This window comes from Schistocerca americana, chromosome 3 (assembly GCF_021461395.2).
Source record: "Schistocerca americana isolate TAMUIC-IGC-003095 chromosome 3, iqSchAmer2.1, whole genome shotgun sequence".
Taxonomy (NCBI): Eukaryota; Metazoa; Arthropoda; class Insecta; order Orthoptera; family Acrididae; genus Schistocerca; species Schistocerca americana.
Genome location: NC_060121.1, coordinates 981876307 through 981901509, shown reverse-complemented (window position 1 = coordinate 981901509; position 25203 = coordinate 981876307). Strand labels below are relative to the sequence as shown.

The 25203-nt window shown below is 42.5% G+C and overlaps 2 pseudogenes; both read left to right on the top strand.

The window, feature by feature from the left end:
* The first annotated feature begins 3136 nt into the window (after positions 1-3136).
* LOC124607661 lies at positions 3137-3254 on the top strand (annotated as a pseudogene).
* Positions 3255-7454: 4200 nt separating this feature from the next.
* Positions 7455-7572, top strand: LOC124607932 (annotated as a pseudogene).
* Positions 7573-25203: the final 17631 nt, after the last annotated feature.

Below are 25203 nucleotides of genomic sequence, written 5' to 3'. Positions count from 1 at the left end.
TTCTTCCCACGCACCACTCGCGAATCGAACAGAGAATGGAGGGGGGCGGCGGGAATCAGTTGGCGGTACCAGAAGTATCTTCCGCCACACATCTTGAGGTGGCTTGCGGAGTACAATAAAGGCAAAGCAGATTAACATTTAGATGCCAATCTGAAAAGGAACTACCATTAGCACCATGTATTAACACTTAAACGAGAAAGAACACACCAGCTAAACCCCACTTAACATGATAGCTTACAAACTCCGATACAAATTCCCTTTACTTGAAAATTTGTTTTTTTTTTTTTTTTTAGAAAAAAAGTTTGTTATATAAACAGTGCACCCAGCACCATGTATTAACACTTAAACGAGTAAGAACACACCAGCTAAACCACACTTAACATGATAGCTTACAAACTACGATACAAATTCTCTTTACTTGAAAATTTTTGTTTTTTTTTAGAAAAAAAGTTTGTTAAATAAACAGTGCACCCACACTCCGTTGATGACACATCACTTTACACGAAGCTTACAATGTGGTGAAGGGCAAAAGCATTCAGTAGATAAGGAGGGCATACCGTCAAATCAGACAATACAAGCGACACCCCCGGGATAACAAGGCCGTCCAGCAGTGTTAGTGACGTCACACTAAGCGGCCCACAGCCGACGCAGCAGTCCACGCACACCTCCGCACAGACGCGCCTGCTGCTAACGATCTTCTGTCCGTCATACAGAAAGGAGCGAACTATAATTCGAACCAAAGACCAAATTATACGTATTCTTGTAAACAGCATAAAGGTTCATAACGAAATACCGATTACATATACGGGCAGGAATAAGTTTAATCGATTGAGGAACTTTGCCACTATTTTATAATTGTCAGAAAATTATTTAGCTTTAAAACTCGCATACAGGTGGTGACAAATGCCAACTGACAGCAGGACTTACAATTTTCAAGCTATTACACTGAAAGTAAATTATTTTAAACACTGTCATACATAGCAAAACCCTCACAACTTTCGTGTACAATAAGGTAACAAGAGTTCGCTTAGCTCATAAAACACATGACTATTATGAATTTACTCATATGTTCATGGTGACAGCTCTTTTCAAGACTTTTTACAAGTGTATCCCCAGTAATAAAGAATGGAAACAAAAGATAGATATCAAATATTCTCCTTTTAACATAGACATCACTGAACACAAGATTCTGTCTTGCACTGTGATACTAAGGGACTGCTCTTTCCTTTAAGAAAAGCCTGACAATTTGAAGTTCACTCTGCTATTGAAAATACACTTCTTGAAACAATATTATAAAATGTTATGAAAGGTAAGGAAATGAGAAACAACCAAGTGCATTACATGTAAGAATGTGAGCAAAAGCCTGAGGCTCTCTTTACTTACCAATTTCAATCTCTCTACAGCTTATTTCCTTTTCCACGTAGAAATCACCAACTGCAAGTCTCATTATTGCTGTCTGTTACTAAGAAAGTGCTTTCCTATTTAGAAAACCTGACAATTTGATGTTCATTCTGCTACTGAAGATAAACACTTTTCAGAGGAGTTCTAGAACCTATTCCTGCCCATATATGTAATCGGTATTTCGTTATGAACCTTTATGCTGTTTACAAGAATATATATAATTTTGTCTTTGGTTCGAATTACAGTTCGCTCCTTTCTGTATGACGGACAGCAGTTCGTTAGCAGCAGGCGCGTCTGTACGGAGGTGTCCGTGGACTGCTGAGTCGGCTATGGGCCGCTTAGTGTGACGTCACTAACACTGCTGGGCGGCCTTGTTATCCCGGGGGTGTCGATACAACTATCCAGAAATCGCTCCTCTGGCTTAAGATACGTCCTAGAAAAAAACTAAAAGCTGTCAGTAACAAGCACCAACCCATGCACATCAAGTCTCTACTACCTAACTACTCGTAAACGGATACATCGAACTTCTTAATATAGAGGTCAACATGTGTTATTGCGAATGAAGTTCAAGTTCAAAAATGGCTCTGAGCACTATGGGACTTAACTTCTAAGGTCATCAGTCCCCTAGAACTTAGAACTACTTAAACCTAACAAACCTAAAGACATCTCACACATCCATGCCCGAGGCAGGATTCGAGCCTGCGACAGTAGCCGTCGCGCGGTTCCACACTGTAGCGCCTAGAACCGCTCGGCCACCTCGGCCGGCGAAGTTCAAGTCACCCATCTCACTTAAAGAGAGCAGAGCACAATCAGAGCTCAGTAGCTTGTAGCCACATAACACATTGCCGGCTGGAGTGGCCATGCGGTTCTAAGCGCTACAGTCTGGAAACGCGCGACTTCTCCTGTCGCAGGTTCTAATCCTGCCTCGGGCATTGATGCGTGTGATGCCCTTAGGTTAGTTAGGTTTAAGACGTTCTATGGGACTGATGACCTGAGAAGTTAAGTCCCATAGTGCTCAGAGCCATTTGAATCACATAACACATTAAATGTCCCACATTCCTCAAGACAACAGCCACAATAAATATCGGCTCCGGATCCAAGTGCAATGAATGATCCAGTCAATATAATATGACAAAACGTTCTTCCTTCCATACACTGGCAACTGTCCAGTCGACAGTACACTGGCCTAGAGACCGAGCGAGGTGGCGCAATGGTTAGCACACTGGACTCGCATTCTGGAGGACGACGGTTCAATTCCGCGTCCGGCCGCCCTGGTTTAGGTTTTCCGTGATTTCCCTAAATCGCTCCAGGCAAATGCCGCGATGGTTCCTCTCAAAGGGCATGGCCGACTTCCTTCCCCATCCTTCCCTAACCCGATGAGACCGATGACCTCGCTGTTTGGTCTCTTCCCCCAAATAATCGAACCCAACCCAACTGGCCAAGAACTAGTAGACTCGCACACATGGGGCCCGCGTGCACACGCCGCTTCTGTATGCGCCCTGCACGTACCTTCAACTCTCGGTAATGGCGCGGTACTCCCTTCCCTTCTGACTGTATAAGCAGTGGCAAATTCGAAATGGGCGGGTAACCGGCACAATCGACATTTTACCATTTTCGTTTAACAACCGTCGAAGATAAATGGTTACTCTGACAAATAATATATTCAAGCAATGTAGTTTATTTTCATGTCTCCACAATAATATATTCAAATTTTTAGGGGTCCGTACCTCATTTGGGCAACGGTCTTGCCGCAGCGGATACACCGGTTCCCGTCAGATCACCGAAGTTAAGGGCTGTTGGGCGTGGCGGGCACTTGGATGGGTGTTCATCGGGACCGCCATGCGCTGTTGCCATTTTTCGGGGTGCACTCAGCCTCGTGATGCCAATTGAGGAGCTGCTCGACCGAATAGTAGCGGCTCCGGTCGAAGAAAAGCATCATAACGACCGGGAGAGCGGTGTGCTGACCACACGCCCCTCCTATCCGCATCCTCAGTGAGGATGACACGGCGGTCGGATGGTGCCGATGGGCCACTTGTGGCCTGAAGGCGGAGTGCTTCTATCTCATTTGCTATAAACGGAAACCTTGCATGATCACCTTGCGTCCGTCTGTCTGTCCGAGTATTTAAAACCATTTTCTCAGGATCAGGTGGACGTATCAAGTTGAAATTTATGTCACATATTAATGTCTACGGTTCCTCGGCCGTGTAAAAAATTGAAGCTTGTAAGTCAATGCAGTCCGAAGATAAGGCCATTGACGTGACATATTTTGATACTCGCAAAATGGCTCATCCAGACCTGTAGGGTAAGCTAGACTCATGAAATATGGCAAGAAGTGAAACTCCTTTATTTATTTCGAAACTGCTGAGTCAAACTGAAGTACTGTCACTTTGTTATTTTTTTATCATGTCATTTGCCGCTCGCGGTTAGAAGTGCCATGTCACTAATTGCGCGGCCCCTTCCGCCGGAGGTTCGAGTCCTCCCTCGGGCATGGGTGTGTGTGTTGTTATTAGCATAAGTTAGTTTAAGTAGTGTGTAGGTCTAGGGACCGATGACCTCAGCAGTTTGGTCCCTTGCGAATTCACACATCATATCTGAGCTACAGAATTATTCCTGACAAATACAACTCAAACTTATTCAATTCATTAATAACCCACAATATACAAGGATAACGCAATCTGACTATTAATTAACGCGAAAGAATTGCCCTGAGCTAGAAGAAATCCTAACAATAACCCATACATTTCATAAGTCACCTCACAGAGAATCTTCATAACTCGAACTACAGCAATTGCAGCCACTACAGCAAGCTAAATAAAAGGATTCTAACTACTGTAGGCTCTAACTACTAATAGGCATGTGGTTAGCAAAGGAAAGATATTGTTGCAGAGCAAACAATGTATTTAGCAGATTTTACCTTAATCATGTGACTTTCAATTCCAAAAATTATATAATCGTCTGTGACATCCAGTTCCAAAAATTATATAATCGTCCATACACATTTTACAATCCATGTCTAACCAATATTAAATCTCCATGACGGACACACGTCCAGACCGCCCGCTCGCGCTATAACTGCTGACCTCCATCACTGCTAACTATTAACTTCCAACTGCGAGTCCGACCAGCCACAGAGTCTATTGTAGAGGGCGCACAGCCGTGTCAGAGATATTAAAGCAGAGCACTGCCAACATACAAACATATAAACGGGCTACTTAGAGAAGTAAGGTTTCACAGTAGAACTAAAGGAAAAATATCCAAAAATTATCTTGTAGTTATACCGCACGAAAAAAATTGTCATTTATTATCCTATTGTCTATTTGTCTTTCGGTCGCAGGTTCGAATCCTGCCTCGGGCATGGATGTTTGTGATGTCCTTAGGTTAGTTAGGTTTAAGTAGTTCTAAGTTCTACGGGACTGATGACCTCAGAAGTTAAGTCCCATAGTGCTCAGAGCCATTTCAACCATTTTCTCTCGAACAGGTAGATGTAGGCTACATCTTGCCAGTATCGATAGGTGGCAAAAACCGTCGAGATGTCGATTCCTACGATGGATGAGCTATCTGTACATACAACCAGCTGAGAAGCCCGTGGTTGCCCGGATCAGAATATATGGTATGGGAGAATCTATGGGTAAGATTCTAGTTATGAGGTGCATACAGACGTGTATCTCATTAAGGATATTGTTACTGCAGTTATCCTGCTAGTCAGGTAGTTTGGTTGCGTGGATGTGGATGAATGTGGTACGCGAAAATCCGCAAAACACGGAGAAATAAATACCCCTAGATAAAGGTAAACTATATATGACTTACCTACTTTACTGTACATGTGGAAAATTTTAAGTGTTTTGTTCACGAGGCAATGTAATGGTGACAGAGTCCTCAACGTGTTTCATCTATACTGTCGTCGGTGATTACACTCACGAAAAATAATGCAAAAGAAGAATAAGCGAAGTTATTGACGAAAAGTCGCTGAAAAGGGTTACACTCATGAAGAATAAAAGAAACGTTTATCCGAAATCTCTGTACTGTACAGTCACAGTCTAGTACCATCGTATCGTTCGGTTATTCATTTGTTAGTTACGAGTATTTTTATCTTTGAAGCTATTTGGATGTTTTTGTTTGTGTCTCTATTGATCGTCGGTAGAGCGTGATTGGAGAAAAAACGCAGGGAGGTTAAAACCCGATCTATTTGATATTAACGTCGTTATTAAAGCCTGTATGATTAAACCGCGCAAGCATCGTATTATGTCGGACGAATGAAACAATAAACGCGTTTTCACATGCACGGTAAAGTCACAGCGTATTTCGCAGATTTTTGCTCGCCACACGCACCCGCTGCCACGTACCGCGACCAAACTCCCTTACTAACAGCATGAGACCAAGGGCTATCTACCACCACAACCACGAGTGGATGGCAGTGCGTGGTCATGGAGAAAAGTTTGTCAGTACGCATATATAGATACAGAATACAGACTAGGTTTCAACGGAACTCTTGATGTGCGAGTCTTACTCACACACGTATCCCGATTTCTTTCTTTTTTTTTAACTTTTACGCTACCAGTAGTTTAAATTCACACTTACAAATGTGTTGCTGTAGCGGTTGTAATGTCCCCACAGCAAATACCCTCTACCACGCACCAATTAATCATTTTCAATCAAACCATCCACATTCATTCACTTTAGAAAAGTTATCTGATCTGATTTTCTCGTAATATATGCGGCGACAGCTCGTCGACGCCAAATTATTTTCTAGTGCATTCTCCATGGTTGTTAAGAGAGGTAACTAGGACAGCTTCTGGAGTATCTGTTGAGGGATTGACGTGTTTCTGAGAGATACATATTCTGCTTTTCTTCTCGCAAAAGCGAGCCAGTTAACATTTGTGCCGCTAGCGGTTTGTTTTGAAGAGAAAGAGATTCTAAAAGGAAAATAATTAAGGCGTGGAATCACCGGAGATCTGGACATGTAATGGACATGGGTTTAATACACGATTTCCTCCATAAATAAGGTTTGTGACTTTTTTGTTTTGGAGTGAATGAACGAATGAGTTTTTTTCTGAATCATTCGATGATCACGTTGGCCCTGTAATTCAAAATGGTTCAAATGGCTCTGAGCACTATGGGACTCAACTGCTGAGGTCATTAGTCCCCTAGAACTTAGAACTAGTTAAACCTAGCTAACCTAAGGACATCACAAACATCCATGCCCGAGGCAGGATTCGAACCTGCGACCGTAGCGGTCTTGCGGTTCCAGGCTGCAGCGCCTTTAACCGCACGGCCACTTCGGCCGGCCCCTGTAATTAGTGGGGAAGTTTCAGCTGTGTCGAAGAGAGCCTGCAATCACTGACTCTGTGTTAAATCGTCCAAAAAGGCTTCGTACACATCTGGAATTCGCAATCTTTCGTAAAAGGAACAAATTGTCCAAACGATTGATTCTCCCGACTGACTGCAGTGTTTAACAATAATAATATATGTAAAGATCTCTTACAGCAAGCCAGCCGCTGATTACCAAGACGAAGGACTCCACCAAAGATTCTATTTGGCTGATTTTTTTTCCACTGTACACGTAATGAAATCTTATATTAAAAACTATACATCGATAAAGGAGAGAAAGAGAGAGAGAGCGAATGAAAATAGAGATAATACTAATAATCCTCCATTAGTCTAATTTTTCGCCTGTCTTATCACGGATCAGCCAAGAACTGTGAGGGCCTTACTTTACTGTATAGACTTATGTGTGAAGGTGAAGGGATCTTAAAGACAACAGATACACGCCTATACGGAAAAGACATTACACAGAGATAGCGGCTAGCTGCATTGATCATCTATTCTTAGATAAAGAGACGGCAACTTATTATCCGAACATTTAAAAAAGGTTAAACGGTCATTTATGACAAATAACCGTTCAGGACCAGATGTGGTAAATAACTAGTAAAGACAACCCAATGATTGTCTTAAGCTCATTTAATTGCGAAAGCTTATAAATTTCTTCAGCCATCATGTTCTTCATTCGTTAGATTTGATAGCACATTTTAAATTACGTATATAAATGATATAATGCCAACGGCCTTGCCGCAGTAGTAACACCGGTTCCCGTCAGATCACCGAAGTTAAGCGCTGTCGGGCTGGGCTAGCACTTGGATGGGTGACCATCCGGTCTGCCAAGCGCTGTTCGCTAGCGAGGTGCACTCAGCCCTTGCGAGGCAAACTGAGGAGCTACTTGATTGAGAAGTAGCGGCTCCGGTCTCGTAAACCGACAAAACGGCTGGGAGAGTGGTGTGCTGCCCCAATGCCCCTCCATATCCGCATTCAGTGACGCCTGTGCGCTGAGGATGACGCGGCGGCCGGTCGGTCCCGTTGACTCTTCGTGGTCTGTGCGGGAGGAGTTTAGTTCAGGATATATAAAGGATATCAGACAGGTATAGTTTGTCGCTCGTACGTCTTGTCAGTCTCCAGTCTCCTGTATTAAGATGAACTGCGCAAAATCTATATTTCGCATAATCCGAATAAAATCCATGAGAGAGAAAAAATTTTTTAAAATGCTTATTTCTAGTGTAAAGAAACGATTTTATTATACAGTAGAACTGAATAACTCATTATTGAACACAGTTTATCGAAATTAAATGTTCATTGCTCTGGTAACTACTGTACTGTATCACATGTTTGTGAAGCAGTACTGTAATTTTCACCTAGTGTAACTTGAAAAATAGGTAGTGGTCTTTTGCCATAAGGAACTAATACTGCCTGACGATGCGATGTTGTGCCAGCGTCGCATGGCAACGTTGGTGTCAGAACAATGTGCAGTTCTACGTAGCTTAATGCAAATTCAAGAACATCTGCAGCGTAAAGAATGTGACAGTTTCTTCACGGGTTTCTTCTCCATCACTGCCTTTGTCTTGAGAGTTGTGATCAGCTTCATTCTGGACTGTAGAGACAATGGCTTCATCATTGATTTCTTGATGACCATTATCATGGACTGATATCCATTCTTGAAGGTAATTTTCCGTTGTATCTTCGCACACCGGGTTTTCTTGTGCAAACTGAAGGATGTCATTACTGTCTGATGCTGCAATGGATGGTTCAGATGGCTCTGAACACTACGGGACTTAACTGCTGAGGTCATCAGTCTGCAATGGATGGGGTTTCTTCAAATACGAGACTTGGCCACAGCTTCTTGCGTCATGTTTGTACGATGTGTGTTCGAATTGTCCCAAGTCTCTGACAGCCAGTAGGTTTCTCATTTTTTGTAAGATGGAACAGTTCTCTTTTTCAGTTAGGTGGCAAAAAAAAAAAATTGCTTTGATGTTTCCATTGACTACCCGCATTTCTGAAAGACGACATGGAGCATTGTCAATCAAAAGTGGAGGTCGATGTGGCAGTCCGTTTTCTGTACCGGATCTTCTGACAGAGTGAATAAATTGTTTCTTGAACCACTCACCAAACAGAACACCGGTCATCCAAGCTTTACTTTGATTTTTGTAATAAACACTGGGAGCGTTCATATTGATGTCTGTCCGCAGCTCGTGGTCGTGCGGTAGCGTTCTCGCTTCCCACGCCCGGGTTCCCGGGTTCGATTCCCGGCGGGGTCAGGGATTTTATCTGCCTCGTGATGGCTGGGTGTTGTGTGATGTCCTTAGGTTAGTTAGGTTTAAGTACTTCTAAGTTCTAGGGAACCGATGACCATAGATGTTAAGTCGCATAGTGCTCAGAGCCAGAGCCATATTCGTGTCTTTTAGGGCTCGTTGTTTCACAGAGTTTCCATTTACCATGAATGGTAAATTGTTTGTTCCTGCAGTGTTGCTACAGGCTAAAACACTAAGGCGTTGTTTATTCATTTTAAAACCGGGTACAGACAACTCTTCTTTCGAAGCAGGGAGTAGAGGTTCAAAAAAAAAAAAAAGAAATGTTCAAAGGTGTGTGAAATCTTATGGGACTTAACTGCTAAGGTCATCAGTCCCTAAGCTTACACACCACTTAACCTAAATTATCCTACGGACAAATACACACACCGAGGCCCGAGGGAGGACTCGAACCTCCGCCGCAGTCCTTGACTGCAGCGCCTCAGACCGCTCGGAGGCCAGCTTCGTCAGCATTATACACTAGCTGCGGTGAGTAATTTTCCCGCAGTATCAAGTCTGCTAACTCATCTACGAATGCATCTGCAGTGGCAACACCGGCTGATAATTTTTCTCCACTTATCGTTAATTGTCGCACGCCGTCTCTCTTCTTCCAAGAGTCTAACCAACCACAGCTGGCAGCAAACGTTGGATCACGATACATAAGTTTGTTCAGTTTCAATGTCTTTTCTTGAATCACTGTACCGCTAATACGAAAGCCTTTTAGTGTCTCCTGTGTCTTATTTTTGGTACCCCGAATGGCTTTGTATTCTTTACCTGTTCATTTTTACAGGGTCTGGTTTTCATTGTAAACAAATTGGACATAGTATACCGAACAATATATTGCAACGAATCAGAATACAGTAACACATTTCCCGCCGAGAGGTGGAGAATGCTTATGGCAGGTGGGAAAGAGTACAAATGCTGCCAGCAGTAAACGGACAGCACTGCGTCGGTTGTCTTTCAGAATATGGAAGGACTTACCTATTTCAGAGAAGCCAAACTGTACTAGCAGCAACTTGTAGCACCGAAACTGTGTGGCTCGTCACATGTTTACGTGCGCCTGTTATCAGTATTTGTCGCAAGTAGACGAAAGATGGTGAAATCACTAGCAGAGGATTAGGTGCTTACCCTCTATGTCTCGTCGGAGAATGTGTTCACAGGCGACCTGCCTGCTGTGTAAAGCCAGTGCTACAGTTAATAGTGGAGTAGAGCCAGAGCAGACCAAGTGAGGACATCGATGCAACGGCAACCAGACCTGGAATGGCCACGTGACCATCGGCGCTGTACGTTGACACAGTGGCAGAGCATTGCGTTGTCTGATGAATCCCGATACCTTCTACTTCATACCGTTGGGAGACGGCGAATCCGTCGTCTTTCAGAGGAAGAGCTCCTTGGCAGCTGAACTGCAGGACGGAGACATCTGGTGGCAGCTCCATTATGCTCTGGGAAACATTCTTGTGGGCACCTATGGGGTCCGGTGGAGCTCGTGCAAGCTATCATGACGGCCAAGGAGTATCGTACACTGGTTGCAGACTACACACACCCCATCATGAAGATCAAGTTTCACGATGGCAGTGGCATTTTTCAACAAGATAATGCGCCATGTCACAAGACCAAGAGTGTAATGGAGTGGCTCGAGAAACGAAATGGCGATTTACAATTGATGTGCTGGCCGCCACTCTCGCCAGATCTGAACCCGATCGAACACATCTACGATTTTATTGGCGCCAGGGCTCCCTCCGTGGTATTTACGGGAATTAGCTGACTTGTGTGTGCAGATGTGGTGTCAGCTCCCTCCAATGAGCTAGCGTGGTCTCATTGCTTCCGTGCCACGAAGCGTTGTCGCTGATATATGTGCCACAGGCGGAAATACCGGCTTTTAGGTAGGGGGTCTTAATGTTCTGGCTGATCCGTGTATATTAAAGCTGTTTAGGTTGTCAGTACTTCCTTATACAGAAAGTGTTTTTAAAAACGTGAACTCGCAAAACGTAAGAACATGAGAACATGGAGAACACGGCAGCCACGTAGCACAGAGCATAGTCGAGCACGAAAGAGACTCTGCGGAGCTTCGTGCGGTTTGCACTATGTACGATCAGTTTTTTTTTTTTTTTTTTGTTTTTTTTTTTTTTTTCACGGATCACGATCACCTACCTACCTACGTAGGATGAATTTTTCCGCAGTTGTGAGAAAACACCGAAAATTCAATTTCAACACGACGGAGTACAAACACACTGGCACCTGCGTACCACTTCTTCGACCTACGATATATGAAAGGCTATTCTTCAAATTCAATTTTTCTACATTGTAAATCAAGCAAATAACTCTTTCAAATATATGTGTTGTTAAATCAGTCTTACTTCAGGATATAACTCGTGTAAAACGCTTGCATCCAGTTCTCCGGAAAATTAAACTCAGAGTCTAAATGTATGTTAGACTAACACTCCAACGCACAGACGTTACGTAACTATGGCTGCGAAGAAGACCACACGTAGTGCAAGACGCAGTACTTTTGTTGTTTAACCGTCGAGCTGTAATTTGAAGTGGAACAAAATTTTCCCTGAATCGGGCTTCGAAGTGCAGCCTCTAAGTTGGCAGACTATTTTCCAACAGTTCTTCTGAAAAGTAAGTCAGATATTCTTTTCAACAAGGACGAAAAAGATTCGTTGTAAGGTTTTTTTACATCTTGACTTTTTATTTCCGGCAGATACAATTACTGTTGCCTTGCATGGAATTTCAGTTTACTAATTAACAGAAATACTACTGCACAATCTGGACAACCTCTCATGTGCATACAACTACTTTCGACCAATTGTCGAAAAAGAGTTTCAGATACGTCTTACTTGTATAGAATCTTAACAACAGAAGTTGTTTCTTTGCTTCCCAGTCCCGCAATGTCACGAAGTAAAGAATGGACGCATGGAGAGAAATCGGAGCACAACGCGCTCTTACAAGACATTTCACCTCTCTGGAGCATCGCGTACACGAAAACTCCTTAACGATATACTGTAAGCAAAAGCGAGACGAGGCAGTGATGTTGCTCGCTGGAATCTGGATAGATGTCGGCGTTCCAGCTCAGGAGTAGTCTACGATCCGCATGCAGTCCAACAAGTAAAAAACATTCCGTGAAATTCACTTTATGTATAGTTATGAAAGTAATGAAAACTCATTTATAAAAGTCAGTTTACTTCCGTCTTGCTCTGTTACAACAAAAAACCATAAATTAATGAATTCTAAAATACCAGCGGTTGTTGTTACTGTTATGTGTGGTGCGGCCCAAAAATACTCTTGTTCTTCCATTGTGGCCCTTGTAAGCTAAAAGGTTGTACACCCCTGTTCTATCGTATCCCACTGTTGTTCATTTCGGCTCAGGTTAGGACGCGGGGCAACTCAGTCCACTTCAGGTATGTTATTATCCACAATCAAATCCCTCACAGGTGTTGCGTAATGTCAGGGTGCTTTGTCGTCGTCTGTGAACTGTTCCTCTACCGTACGCTGTAGAATGTGTTAATAGTCTTCCACATTTAGCGTTTTCTTAAGAGCAATAAGGGGGTAACGACCTAACCAAGAGGAGCACCTACGTATCACAGTATAACATTCTCCGTATTTCACGATTGGCACTAAACATGATGTAGCTAACGTTCTCCAGATCACTCGCTTCCCGCCATCCGCTGACGTCGCCCTTTATATACGATCTGAAGCGTCGCTTAGCATTGGCTAGGAGCTGCTCGGCCGTTTTACTCCCTTCACAGAGCCCTTGCGATAGCTACGCAGCTGGTAACACTTTGTAACCCACGAGTCAGTCCTTCTGCTGGTTTCACGCTATTCTTTTTATACCATCCTCTGCAACGCTGGCGTTTCCTGTTCGTCAGTATACCAGTTCCCCCTCGTCTTACTTTAGCTATGGTTATTCCATCGCGTTTCCACTTGACAAGCACGCTACCGACAGTTGGCATGGGCAGCTTTAGGAGAGTTCAAACGTCCCTAATGGATCTGTTACTCAAGTGACATCCAACGAGAAGTCGAGCTCTGCTGACAGACTCATTCTGCTGACGCTGCATCTCTACTGACAACGCGATACTCCCCAGCTTTCATACAGGTTGATCTGCCTCTCGTGACATCTAGTGATCGATTCCGCACTACGTAGCGGTGTCTGGATACTTTTGAGTCCTGTCCGGAAATCTTTGATCACACAATGTACATATAAATCAACTGGGAAGCTCTACGAGAGAATTTTCACACGACGCAGTCGCCTATAGGAACGCTGCAACGCCAGAAGACTGAGCGAAATCTGGGCGACCTGTAGAGTATCAATAACTGGTGCAGGGAATGGCAGCTGACCTTGACGTGAACGAGTGTAACACACTGCGCGTAAATTGGTAAACATATCCACGAGTGCTTGATTACGATATTGGTGAATACTCTCTGGAAATGATAACAAGTGTGTAATAACTAGGAGAAAGCGAACTAAAGTGGAGTGACCACTTGAAACAACTAATAGGAAAAGCATATGCCATTTTAAGAGTGGAGGTATCGCAAGGAACGCTAAAGAACTGGCTTACAAAACACTTATTCGTGCGATTATACATCGCGACTGGAAAACAGAAGGGAGAAAATGATAACGGTACCCGAAGTACCCTCCACCAGACACCGTAAGTTCGGTTGCGGAGTGTAGAAGTAGACTCACGTGATCTGTACTCTGGACGCTGTTGGCCTCTTTACACCCAACAAGACGGCTGTGTTCGTCACACTGGCTCTATACCAACGTATATACTGATCGCTGCTTGCGGACATTTTAAAACAGTGCTCCTTTACGTCTCGGCAAAACGCACGCGCATATATTTTCGACTGCAAACAGTCTAGGAAAGAAGTTGTTTTCAAAACGGTCGGTAGGGTTTCATGCACGCGCCACTTTTAATTCGCTGCCCTGTTACGGTACTTCTGAGGACGAGATCTACTGTGTTCTGAAAAGGGATTTGCGCATCGTGTTTGCTCGGCCAGCACGATAACGATGAGGAAAAAGTCACATTCGAGAACAATAAGTATCAGTAACAGACGCTATTCGTAAGGCACATAGACTTTACTGTCGGAGTTCCGGGAAGCAGATACCATTTAGTATGTCTAGGAACGGCAGCTATCTCCTAGATAGTCATTTCAAGTTGGCTTTGGGAATGTGACAGAGCACGACAAATGCAAAGCACATAGAAAAACGGATTTGTTTTCCTGCACTCCATTGCAAAATGAAGTGCCAGTGACATAAAAGCATTGGGGTGATTGAAAAATATCTTGTTTTCTAGTACAAATTATTACATAGCCTCTGCAGCAAGTTTTGATATCCGTGCATTGGGTAGCAATCTGATTATCGGTATGCAGACCCTAGTAGTCAGGCACTGTTACTGGGCGAAAAGCTGCTGGGTCGTCAGAGCCTTTGCATGAAATAAAAGGAGACGAGCGTAATTTAAACGGATAAAAGCAGCGATAAGCTTTAACACCGAACAGGAACATCACAGTAACACATGAACGGAATTTAAAATACAGCACCGTTCACAATCGGTCGCAAAAAACACTGACGCAGACCACAGATGAAAAGAATGCGGAATAAATGTCTAGAAAAACCTTCAAAAATAGCAGAGTAGAGGAACCAGATTACTTTGCTCACAGTCACTCAGGTTGACACATCCCTCCCATTCTTTTGGGAAGCAGGCCAGTGGGTATAATTTCATAATAGATTATCGACTATCTAAGCAAAGTCTGTTGTGGCACCTAACAACATATACTGTGGCCCTAACCGTAATTTATATCAAGTGAATATGACAATAGCACAACGTTGCAGTTGGTTTGCTGATTACGTTGACACTGGAGGTAGTTAATAAACAGTGTACTTCTCTTCAAGATAACAACGTTTTATTAGTCGGCACAACAACAAGATAAACAACTGATATCATACATCCTGATATAGTCCCACACGTTATTTTACATAATGCACACCTGGTAATCACACACACACACACACACACACACACACACACACACACACACACAGACGAATGCTTGCACTGCAGCAGGTAGAGGCGCTGGAGAGTGCAGTCTTCCCAAAGTTGCTCGTTCACAACGTTGCCAATGAGATGTGGAGTGACCTGCAAGCTGAGGGTGCCACGTCAGTGGGCAACCAAAATCTCCCATGTGCCGCAGAGGGTACCGCTCGTCAATTGCCTGGATGCTGATTCTTGTACAGTCACCACAGGGGCTCCAGACCTCCGGTCCCTTTGGTACCAGGTGAAGGGCAGAGTCCCAGTTGCTTTCTGAAGACTGGTGCTGGCTGCCACAGGATGCCAGGGTGTCTCGACACGCGGTTTTCTGGCTGCGTGACTGCGCCAATTTTTGTAGTTTCACCGTAGGCGGTCCCAGTGCTTCCGGCCGTGTTTCAAGTTGCTCCTTGAGTCGCTACTGCAACACAGCCATCTCATCCACGTGCTTCCACTGCTGATCGCACAGTAGCTGCTGCTGCTGCCATCGTATCAGTTGTTGCTGGTGCCATTAATTGGCTCTACAACTGTTCCACTTCTCCTTGTTGCTGTTGTAACTAATGTAGCGGCACCAGCGTTTAGGATAGGGAAAGTCAGTTTTGTGCAATATTCTGAGCACAAGTTACAGCCAGGTGTGGGCCAGATTGCAGTGAGTCACACAGACCAACAGATGCAAAGTAGAATAGAGGCCACAGGGCCATCAAATTGCTGAAAGAGTATACGTAGCGGTTTTGCATGTCGCAAATCACAGGCAAAAGGGGCCCGCTGACAAACCTAGCGTGTTATGAGTACGTGACACGAAGCTGCGCGTTTGGAAAAACAGAGGTGCACAGCCGCGTATAAATGGGTGCGGGATTCTAACGAGATTCATTCAAGTGTGGCAGCTCTCCTCGACAGTGGGGCATGTCATACCACCAGCTACACGCAGCAGCAGATGGGATGCCAGCGTTCCAGATGAAGACGGGTCGCTGGTTCGACCCTCTGAGACCGATGCGGAGTCAGTACCCAGTCAGCAGCGGACCACTCCACAGCTCGCTACCGTAGGCAGTCGTCCTGGCTTCCAACACGTGCCAGAGGCGTCCCGAGGTGAGGGCTGCAGATTCGGACGCCGAACCGTGGGAACTTGTTGTCACCGCATCCTAAGCCACACCGGCGAGGGAACATGGCGCAGACAATCTTGCAGTTGTCAGCGAGCTGCTCGGCGGCTCCTCGGAATGGCACTGAGGCAACGAGGACGGGGACAGCTGAGTCGGCAGCCGGCGCATCCTGACGCCATCAGAACTCCGCGGCTGGCCAAGGCCAGCTCGACACAGCATTACATTGCACGGGCAGCTGGTGTCCTTCCTCAGCATTGCGGGGCCCTGTGACGCAGACCGAGGTGTGGTTGGAAACAATAAATCATTTGAAAAGCTCGGACGAGTCATAATATGGTGCCGTCTACCTCTTCCCACTACATTTGGTCATCCTGATACATTTGGTGGCACAAGTACTGTTATAACTGTTCCCTGATACATCGCTGTCAGCATCTTGTAGGTACTTAATAAACGATACACCTCACTTCAAGATAATGACATTTTATTAGTCCACTCAACAATAAGATAAACAACTGGTATAATATGTGCTATTGTACTCTCGTTTATAATTTTCGTAATTCACGCCTGGTAACCCAACACACACCGATGCCGCACCATGGCAGGTAGAGGCATACTGTCTGCTGCAGAGCGTGCTCTTCCCATTGATGATCGTTGATGGCGTTACCAATGCATAGGTGTGGAGTGACCTGAGAGAATACAGTACCACACAATCCATCATAAACTCTATTTTTATATCCCTATAAGCCGCCCAACTTTCGTATCTGGAAATCATATTTTGCTACCATGAAATTGCGGATCAACAACAATTGAAGACCGTAATAGGATAGCAGCTTTCAAGGTTTACGGACATATTTGGCTAAATCCAAAATTTATTCGCATGTTTACAAAGGATGCTGTTGTGAAATGTTAAAATTCAGTTAAACAACTGTTTTGAAAAGTGGCATTCATTCAGCAGATGCTGTAGGACAAAGCATTAGGATTTATAACCTGAATGCTTCCGATGTTTGAATATTACTAAAACACAAATCACAATATTAAAATGTATAATAACAAAAAGTTGTTATTGTTGTGGTCTCCAGTCCGAAGACTGTTTTGATGCAGCTCTCCATGCTATCTTCTGCATCCCCAGGTATCTACTACAACCTACACCTTTCTAAATTTGCTTACTGAGTTCATCTCTTGGCCTCCCTCTACGATTTTTACCACCCGCGCTTCCCACCAGTAATAAATTGGTGATTCCTTGATGTCTCAGAATGTGGCCTATCAACCAATCCCTTCTTCTAGTCAGGTTGTGTCACATAAGCCTTTTTTCCCCAGTTCTTTTCAGTATCTCCTCATTAGTTACGTGAACTACCCATTTGATTTTCAGCATTATTCCATAGCACCACATTTCAAAAGCTTTTATTCTCTTCCTGTCTAAACTGCTTATCATCCATGTTTCCCTTTCATACATGGCTTCACTCAATATAAATATTTTCCGAAACGACTTCCTGGCACATAAATCTACTCTCGATGTTAACAAATTTCTCTTCTTCAGAAATGCAGAAATGCTTCTCTTGCCATTGCCAGTCTACATTTTGTAACCTTCTCTTCTTCGAGCATCATCAGTTATTTTGCTGCCCCGATATGAAAACATATCTGCTATTTTAAGTGACTCACTTCCTTATCTAATTCCCTCAGCATCGCCTGATTTAATTTGACTACATTCCATTATCCTTGTTTTCCTTTCTTTATGTTCGTCTTATATCCTCCTTTCAAGACACTATCCTATCCGTTTAAAATTTCTTCCGACTCCTTTGCTACCTCTGACAGAATTACAATGTCACTGGCAAACCTCAAAGATTTTATTTCTTCTCCCTGCACTTTAAATCCTAGTCCAAATTTTTCTTTTGTTTCCTTTCTACTTGCTCAACACACAGACTGAATAACATCGGGGATAGACTACAACATTGTCTCACACATTTCACAACCACTGCTTCCCTTTCATGCCCCTCGATGCTGTCTATTTTCTGTACAAATTGTAAATAGCCTTTCTCTCCATGATTTTACCCCTGCCACCTTTAAAAGAGAGTATCACAGTTAACGCTATCAAAAGCTTTCTCTAAGTGAGCAAATGTTGTAAACTTGGGTTTGTCTTTACTCCTACATTTGTCCTGAATCCAAACTGATCTTCCCCGAGGTCGGCTTCCACCAGTTTTTCCAGTGTTCTGTAAAAAATTTGTGTTAGTATTTTGCAACCGTGACCTATCAAACTGATAGTTCGGTAATGCTCATACGTGTCAGCACCTGCTTTCTTTGGAATTGGAATTATTGTATTTTTTCCTGAAGTCTTAGGGTATTTCGCCTGTCTCATACATCTTGCTCACCAGATGCAAGAGTCTTGTCATGGCTGGCTCTCCCAAGGCTGTCAGTAGTTCTAACGGAATGTTGTCTACTCCCGGGCCATGTTTCGACTTAGGTCTTTCAGTGTTCTGTCAAACTCTTCACGCAGTATCATATCTCCCATTTCATCTTCATCTACGTCATCTTTCATCTCCATAATATTGCCCTCAAGTACGTCGCCCTTATATACTCTTTCCACCTTTCTGCCTTTCCTTTTTGCTTATAACTGGTTTTGCATCTGAGCTCTTGGTATTCATAAAAGCGGTTCTCTATTCTCCAAAGGTCTATTTAATCTATCTTACCCCTAGTGATATATGCCTCTACATTCTTACATTTGTCCTCTTGCAATCCCTGCCCTGTGCTCTGTCAAATTCTTCACGCAGTATCTCCCAGCTTATCTTCATCTAATTCCTCTTCCACTTCCATGATGCCCTCAAGTACATCTACGTTGTATGGATCCTCTATATACTCCTCCCAGCTTTCTGCTCTACTTTCTTTGCTTAGGAGTGGTTTTACATCTGAGTTCTCTTTTCTACAAAGGTTTCTTTAATTTTCCTGTAGGCGACATCTATCTTTCCACTGGTGATATATGCTTCCAAATCCTTACATATGCCCTCTAGCCAGTCCTGCTTACCCATTTTGCACTTCCTGTCAGTCTCATTTTTTAGGCGTTTGTATTCCCTCTCGCCCGCTTCATTTGCTGCATTTTTATATTTTCTCCTTTCATCAGCTAAATTCCATATCTCTTGTGTTACCCAAGCATTTTTACAAGGTCTTGTCTTTTTAGCTACTTGATCCTCTGCTGCCTGCACTATATCATCTCTCAAAGCTACCCATTCTTCTTCTACTGTATTCCTTTGTCCGTTCTTGTCAATCGTTCCCTAATGCCTCCTCTGAAACTCTCCGACCTCTGGTTCTTTCAGTTTATCCATGTACCATCTCCTTCAATTCCAACCTTTTTGCAATTTCTTTCGTTTTAATTTACAATTCATACCAAATACATTGTGATTAGAGTCCACATCTGCCCCTCCAGGGCAGTGTCTTACAATTTAAAATCTGGTTGCGAAATGTTTGCCTTATCTTTACGTAATCAATCTGAGACTTTCAGACGTTTCCAGGTCTCTTCCACGTATACAACCTTCCTTAATGATTCTTAAGCCAAGTGTTAGCTATGAAAAAATTATGCTCTGTTCAAGATGCTACCACGTGGGTTCATCTTTCATTCCTTTCCTCCAACCCATGTTCACCTACTATTTTCTCTTCTCTTCCTTTTCCTACTGTCGAATTCCAGTTTCCCATGACTATTAAATTTTCATCTCCTTTAATTATCTGAATAAGCTGTTTTATTTCAACATACGTTTCTTCGATATCTTCATCATCTGCGGAGCTAGTTGACATATGAAATTTTACTCTGTGGTGGGTGTGGATTTCATGTCTATCTTGGCTACAATAAAGCTTTCAGTATGCTGTTCATAGTTGCTTATGCACGTTCTTATTTTTTAGTGTTTATGAAACATACTCCTGCACTACCCTTGTTTGATTTTGTATTTATAACAACAAAAATATATAATATTAAAACCCCTTGTGGGGCTGTTAAATCCTCAGTTGGCCATCTCCCTCGACGGCAAATAGGGGAAAGCATCCCAGATATGGGTGGCTTTCCATATGTGTGTGGTGCTGGGAATATGAAACACCCAGTATGGATCAAATACTGTCAAAAAAAACCTCCATCGACTCATCTGCTACCCAGCTGCTGTTGGTCGGCGTTTGTTCACCTGGCTGTTGCGGCTGTTGGACAGACGAGTTTCCGGTTAGATCAGTTCGCTGCACGTGTCCGGATATGCCGTCACACACCGAAACGCTCACACGCTCGAAACATGCCCTGTGGCGCGGTCGCAAGTCGGTGGGCAGTGCAGTATTCTGCTATGTGGGACCTGTGGTAGTTAATCGAAGGAATCATGACAGACGTGGACTATGTGAACATTTTTGCAGGCCACCTGTATTCCTTCACGCTTCCACCGATGGCGGTAGTAGCTTCATTCGGGAATAATATCTTTGCTACAAGGCCAGGATCGTGTTGCAGTGGTCTGAAGAGAATATTAGAGGACTCATATTGATTTCTTGGCCATCGAATTCGTCTGGTCGGAATTCGATGGCAAACGTCTGGGGTGCTATCGGGAGGCAGCACCGCTCCCACAAACCAGCGGCCGGAATTTGTGAGAATTCCGTCATCTGTACCTGGACACGTGCTGCGTGCCTCCGGAAATGTACCAAACACTTAAGAATCAAAGTTACGCAGAAGCGCTATCGTATTGCGTTCCAAAGGTATCAAAAAGGTGGCCGTAATGTTTTGGCTTACCAGTGTATCATTACCGAGTAAAAGCTTGATTGAAATGAAAAAAAAAAATCTGGCTCCTAACCATATGTACATAGATAAATTACATTATCAATAAAGACAGTGAGAGAATTACAGAGAGTTCATTTCTTCTACTCCTGATATACATCAATTACTTTCCCACTAGTGTTACTCATGGTGAAAAAATTCTCTTCGCTGATGACAGCAATATTATAGCACAGTCTAACATAACAGTCGCGACACTTCGCCTCGATTTTGTTGCCTACAGCGCCAGCAGCGCCCCAAGCGGCCGGTAGGTTAAACTATAAGTTCGGCGCGATCGTGAAAGCGAATAGTGATTGTTTATTTTGATTTATACAATGGTTTTTTCCATCGGGAGCGTTTATAGCGCAATAAATTGCAGCAACAACAGGAAGAAGAGACCACAGCTGTCTTTTTTTAGGTTTCCTGAGGATCCTGAGATTTATATACCATGATGTTACTAAATTGTATCATCAGGATTCAGTTGCAAACTATGTGTGTATAAATGATCAATGTTTCGTTTTAGGAGCAGAAAATGGCTAGTTAATAGCAGACGAGAAGACCTTATGAAGAAAGACCCAGTTTACCTGTATGATAATATTAGGTTTTGTTCGCTACATTTCGAACAAAACCAGTTCATGAACGCAGACAATAACAAACTCGTGTGGAATGCAGCACCCACACTGTTTGACATTCGAAATAAGCCACCTCAACTGGCGAAGAGGAAACTGCCACAAAGATTCGACAGGTTTTATTTCGATTTCAAAAGTAATAAAGACAAATTTGGAAGCTTGGTTATTTGCAGTGAAAATGTTTGTTTACTTTAAGGGATTGTGAAAATCAGATGGCTTCAGTTTTTGATGAACATTCTCACAAGAAAAACTGTGGTGAATTATATGTGGACTTGTTGATGGCTGTCCCAAGTTTTCCTCCTGGATGTTGTGAAGAAACTAAGGTGCTGTTGATCAAGATATTTGTTAAAGTGAGACTCGTTTACCGGTTCAAATATTGGAATCAAGACTTAGCTTCTAACAACAAGAAAGCAAATAAGAAACTGAAGAAGTTTGCTCATTTGGGCTACTGATTTCTTTGGTATGCATTTCATTCACTTCTATTGTTAGTCACTTAATTTTCCTTGCTTCTTTCGTGTGATGACATTATTTTGTTAGCTCCTTGTTCGCTGACAGATTGTTTGAAAATTATTAAAATATTTGGTTTTTCGTGAAATGTAATGTAATCAGCTCATTATAATGTTTTCAGTATATTTCTCCCACTATTTGGCAGTTGCTTGTTCCACTTAGAATAATATAGAGGTGAAGGTCTTACTTATGGGGACAGGCGACAATGACAAACACAGTAGGCCTACAGAACGATGAACGAGCTGTCGATCGCTTTTGCATGTAGAGGTGCATGTCTGTGCTTCTTACATGTGAATCTGTGCGTTTATATTCTTTTGATATCAACATGGTAAGCTGCAATTCTGTCCAATGTCACAAGTGTTTCTTCACGAATGTGTTGTAGCTTGCCACTCTATTCATGGTTTTTGTCCACACTTGCGCTTATTTTAGAATCATTTTTAGAAACATATATGCCTTCTGATTCTACACAAACCCTTGGAGGCAAGAAAATAATTCGGAAATTACGTAGGAAATGGATGCAAACAAACATTATGCTTACGACGCGTCTGACGTTCACCTTACCTGCCGCTTGGAGCGCTAGTGTCGCTCCATCTGTCAAACGGCAACAACTTTTACAGCAGTGAGTGTCGCGACTGTTATGTTAGACTGTGATTATAGTCACTGAGAAAACAACAGAACTCCTTGCCGAGAAAACAAATGAAACTCGCAAGGAAGTTTATGACTGGTCAATAAGCAGTAAAGCGACATTGAACATAAAGAAAACTAATTCCATGATTTCCAGTTTGAAGAGGAAAAATGACAATGTTAAATTAAATCTAGATGGCACTTCTATAGACTGTGTAACAAATGCAAAATTTCTAGGAATGAATATTGATTCTCAGTAGAAGTGGTGTGGACACACAAAGGTTCTTGCAAACGGAATGTCATCAGCATGTTATGCCCTTAGGATCGTATCATCAGTGTGTAACATGCAGTGTCTTTTCGTTACGTATTATTCGTATCTACACTCAATTCTTAGCTATGGCATTCTTTTTTGGAAACAAACGGACAAACATGAACACGATTTTCAAACCCCAGAAGAGAGCCATAAGAATAATAACCAAAAATACTAGTCGAGCTCACTGTAAGGATCTGTTCAAAACACTGGGGATTTTAAGTGCTACATGTGAATACATTTACGAGTCAGTTACACACATGAAAAATAACATTGGTAATTACTGCACAAAGAGCTCTGTCCATGACCATGCAACAAAAGATAGACTCAACTTACATTTAGCAAGAAAAAATAAACATATATCTCAAAACATCATTTTCTACCAAGGAATAAAACTGTACAGTAAATTACCAAAAGAGATTGAGGAAATTGCAAAAATACACTTATTTAAAAACGCAGCTAAAAAGTACCTGTTATGCAATACATTTTATACAATGAAGGATTACTTAGATAAACAGAGTAGGGGTTTGATAAAAAATGTTGTACCAATAAATAATAATAATAACAACAATAATAATGATTATAAAACTTCCAACATTCCACATAACACCCTAATATTGTTTTTTCTCCTTTTTCATTTCTAGAAATATTTACCCCCAAGCTACGCATAGCACAATACTAACACCACTTCCTCTTTCTGAGCACATCTCACTCATTATGGAGGAATGCTGACTCAGTTTTTCAGGATAGCAAATGGGAAGTTGCAGTACAGAAAATGGCCCAGAGATCACCAGTGTGTGTGTGTGTGTGTGTGTGTAGTGAATGAAGTGTTATGAAACAATGTGTGTATAGTGTGTGCAGTGACAGTGAGATATGAGTGAAAGGCGTGGCATTACATTATTTTAACAAGTTATTTGTAAAAAAAGTGTTGTATACCAGGAGTAAATCTAATCATTATGTCCAATTAGAAGTCTGTAAATATATATGTATATGAATTAGCTTATTTTAAATTGATCTAAATTTGTAAATACTTTTACATGTCCTATATCCTTGTAAAAAGAGATCTATGGATGAATAAAGCTACTACTACAGCTACTACTACTCCATGACACATATCGTTCGATTAAAGGAACATATCAACGCAGAGAGGTATATTGTTCAGTTTGACCACAAATCCTACGGGGTAAATCCACGTCCAGGGAATTGTACCGTACATTACAGAGCCCAGGTTGATAGCAAATGTTTCCACCTCTTGCCATAAGTCATCACTTTTACCCAGTTTCTGTAAAGTGGAAGCACTAAGGGGTTTAACCAGGAGGTACAAATACTGAAATTGTCCTTACTATCAATGTTTATGAAGAATGTTTGCGCCACTTTTCACATTCGCTCAGACGTTCGAATTCACCACTTAATCGTCTATAGCAATGGACACCAAACTGAGGCCTGAATCAAGTATTCTTGTGGCCCACGCTTCCCATCACCTGTTTGGTACCATTTTAAAAATCTTTCCACTCAGTACTACGTATCTGAGTTTTTCACTGAAACTTGAAAATATTATACTTAAATAAATAAGTACTCTTATATCTAGCAGCAGGAGTAAATACACAAGAAAAATCTGTAATAACGTTTACTACGCCAGTTAAGAGTATAATAAATTAAATTACATTGTTAATAATTGTGGTGATACACGTATGGATCAGATGAGATATTTACTGACTTATATTCTGCGTGTAAAAATACTTGCACATTGAATGAGCTATATTAACGACGAGAAACAGCTTTTGTTCTGACGCCATAGTTGACAGATGATATGTATCGAGCTGTGATTACAGTTCCATTCTCATGTAGAATTTTATGACTAACGTAGTCGTCATTGTAAGGAGGAGCTCCCAATGGTCTTTGGTATGATCATTGCTTATTACCCATCACAACTGTCATCGTAGCACCTGAACACGTGCTGTCTAAGATTTTCTTTCTCCTCAGATCTTTCAGATACACCTTAATACGGGGAATATAACGCTGCTACGACAGATACTAGGAAGTAGATTGAAGAAAGACAAACTTACATTTGCAGAATTTTCAGATTTGGAAGACACCTTTTGACAGAGTTAACTGGACAACACTCTGTGAAATTTTGAAGCTAGCAGAGATAAAATAAAGATATATTCCCCGTATTAAGGTGTATCTGAAAGATCTGAGGAGAAAGAAAATCTTAGACAGCACGTGTTCAGGTGCTACGA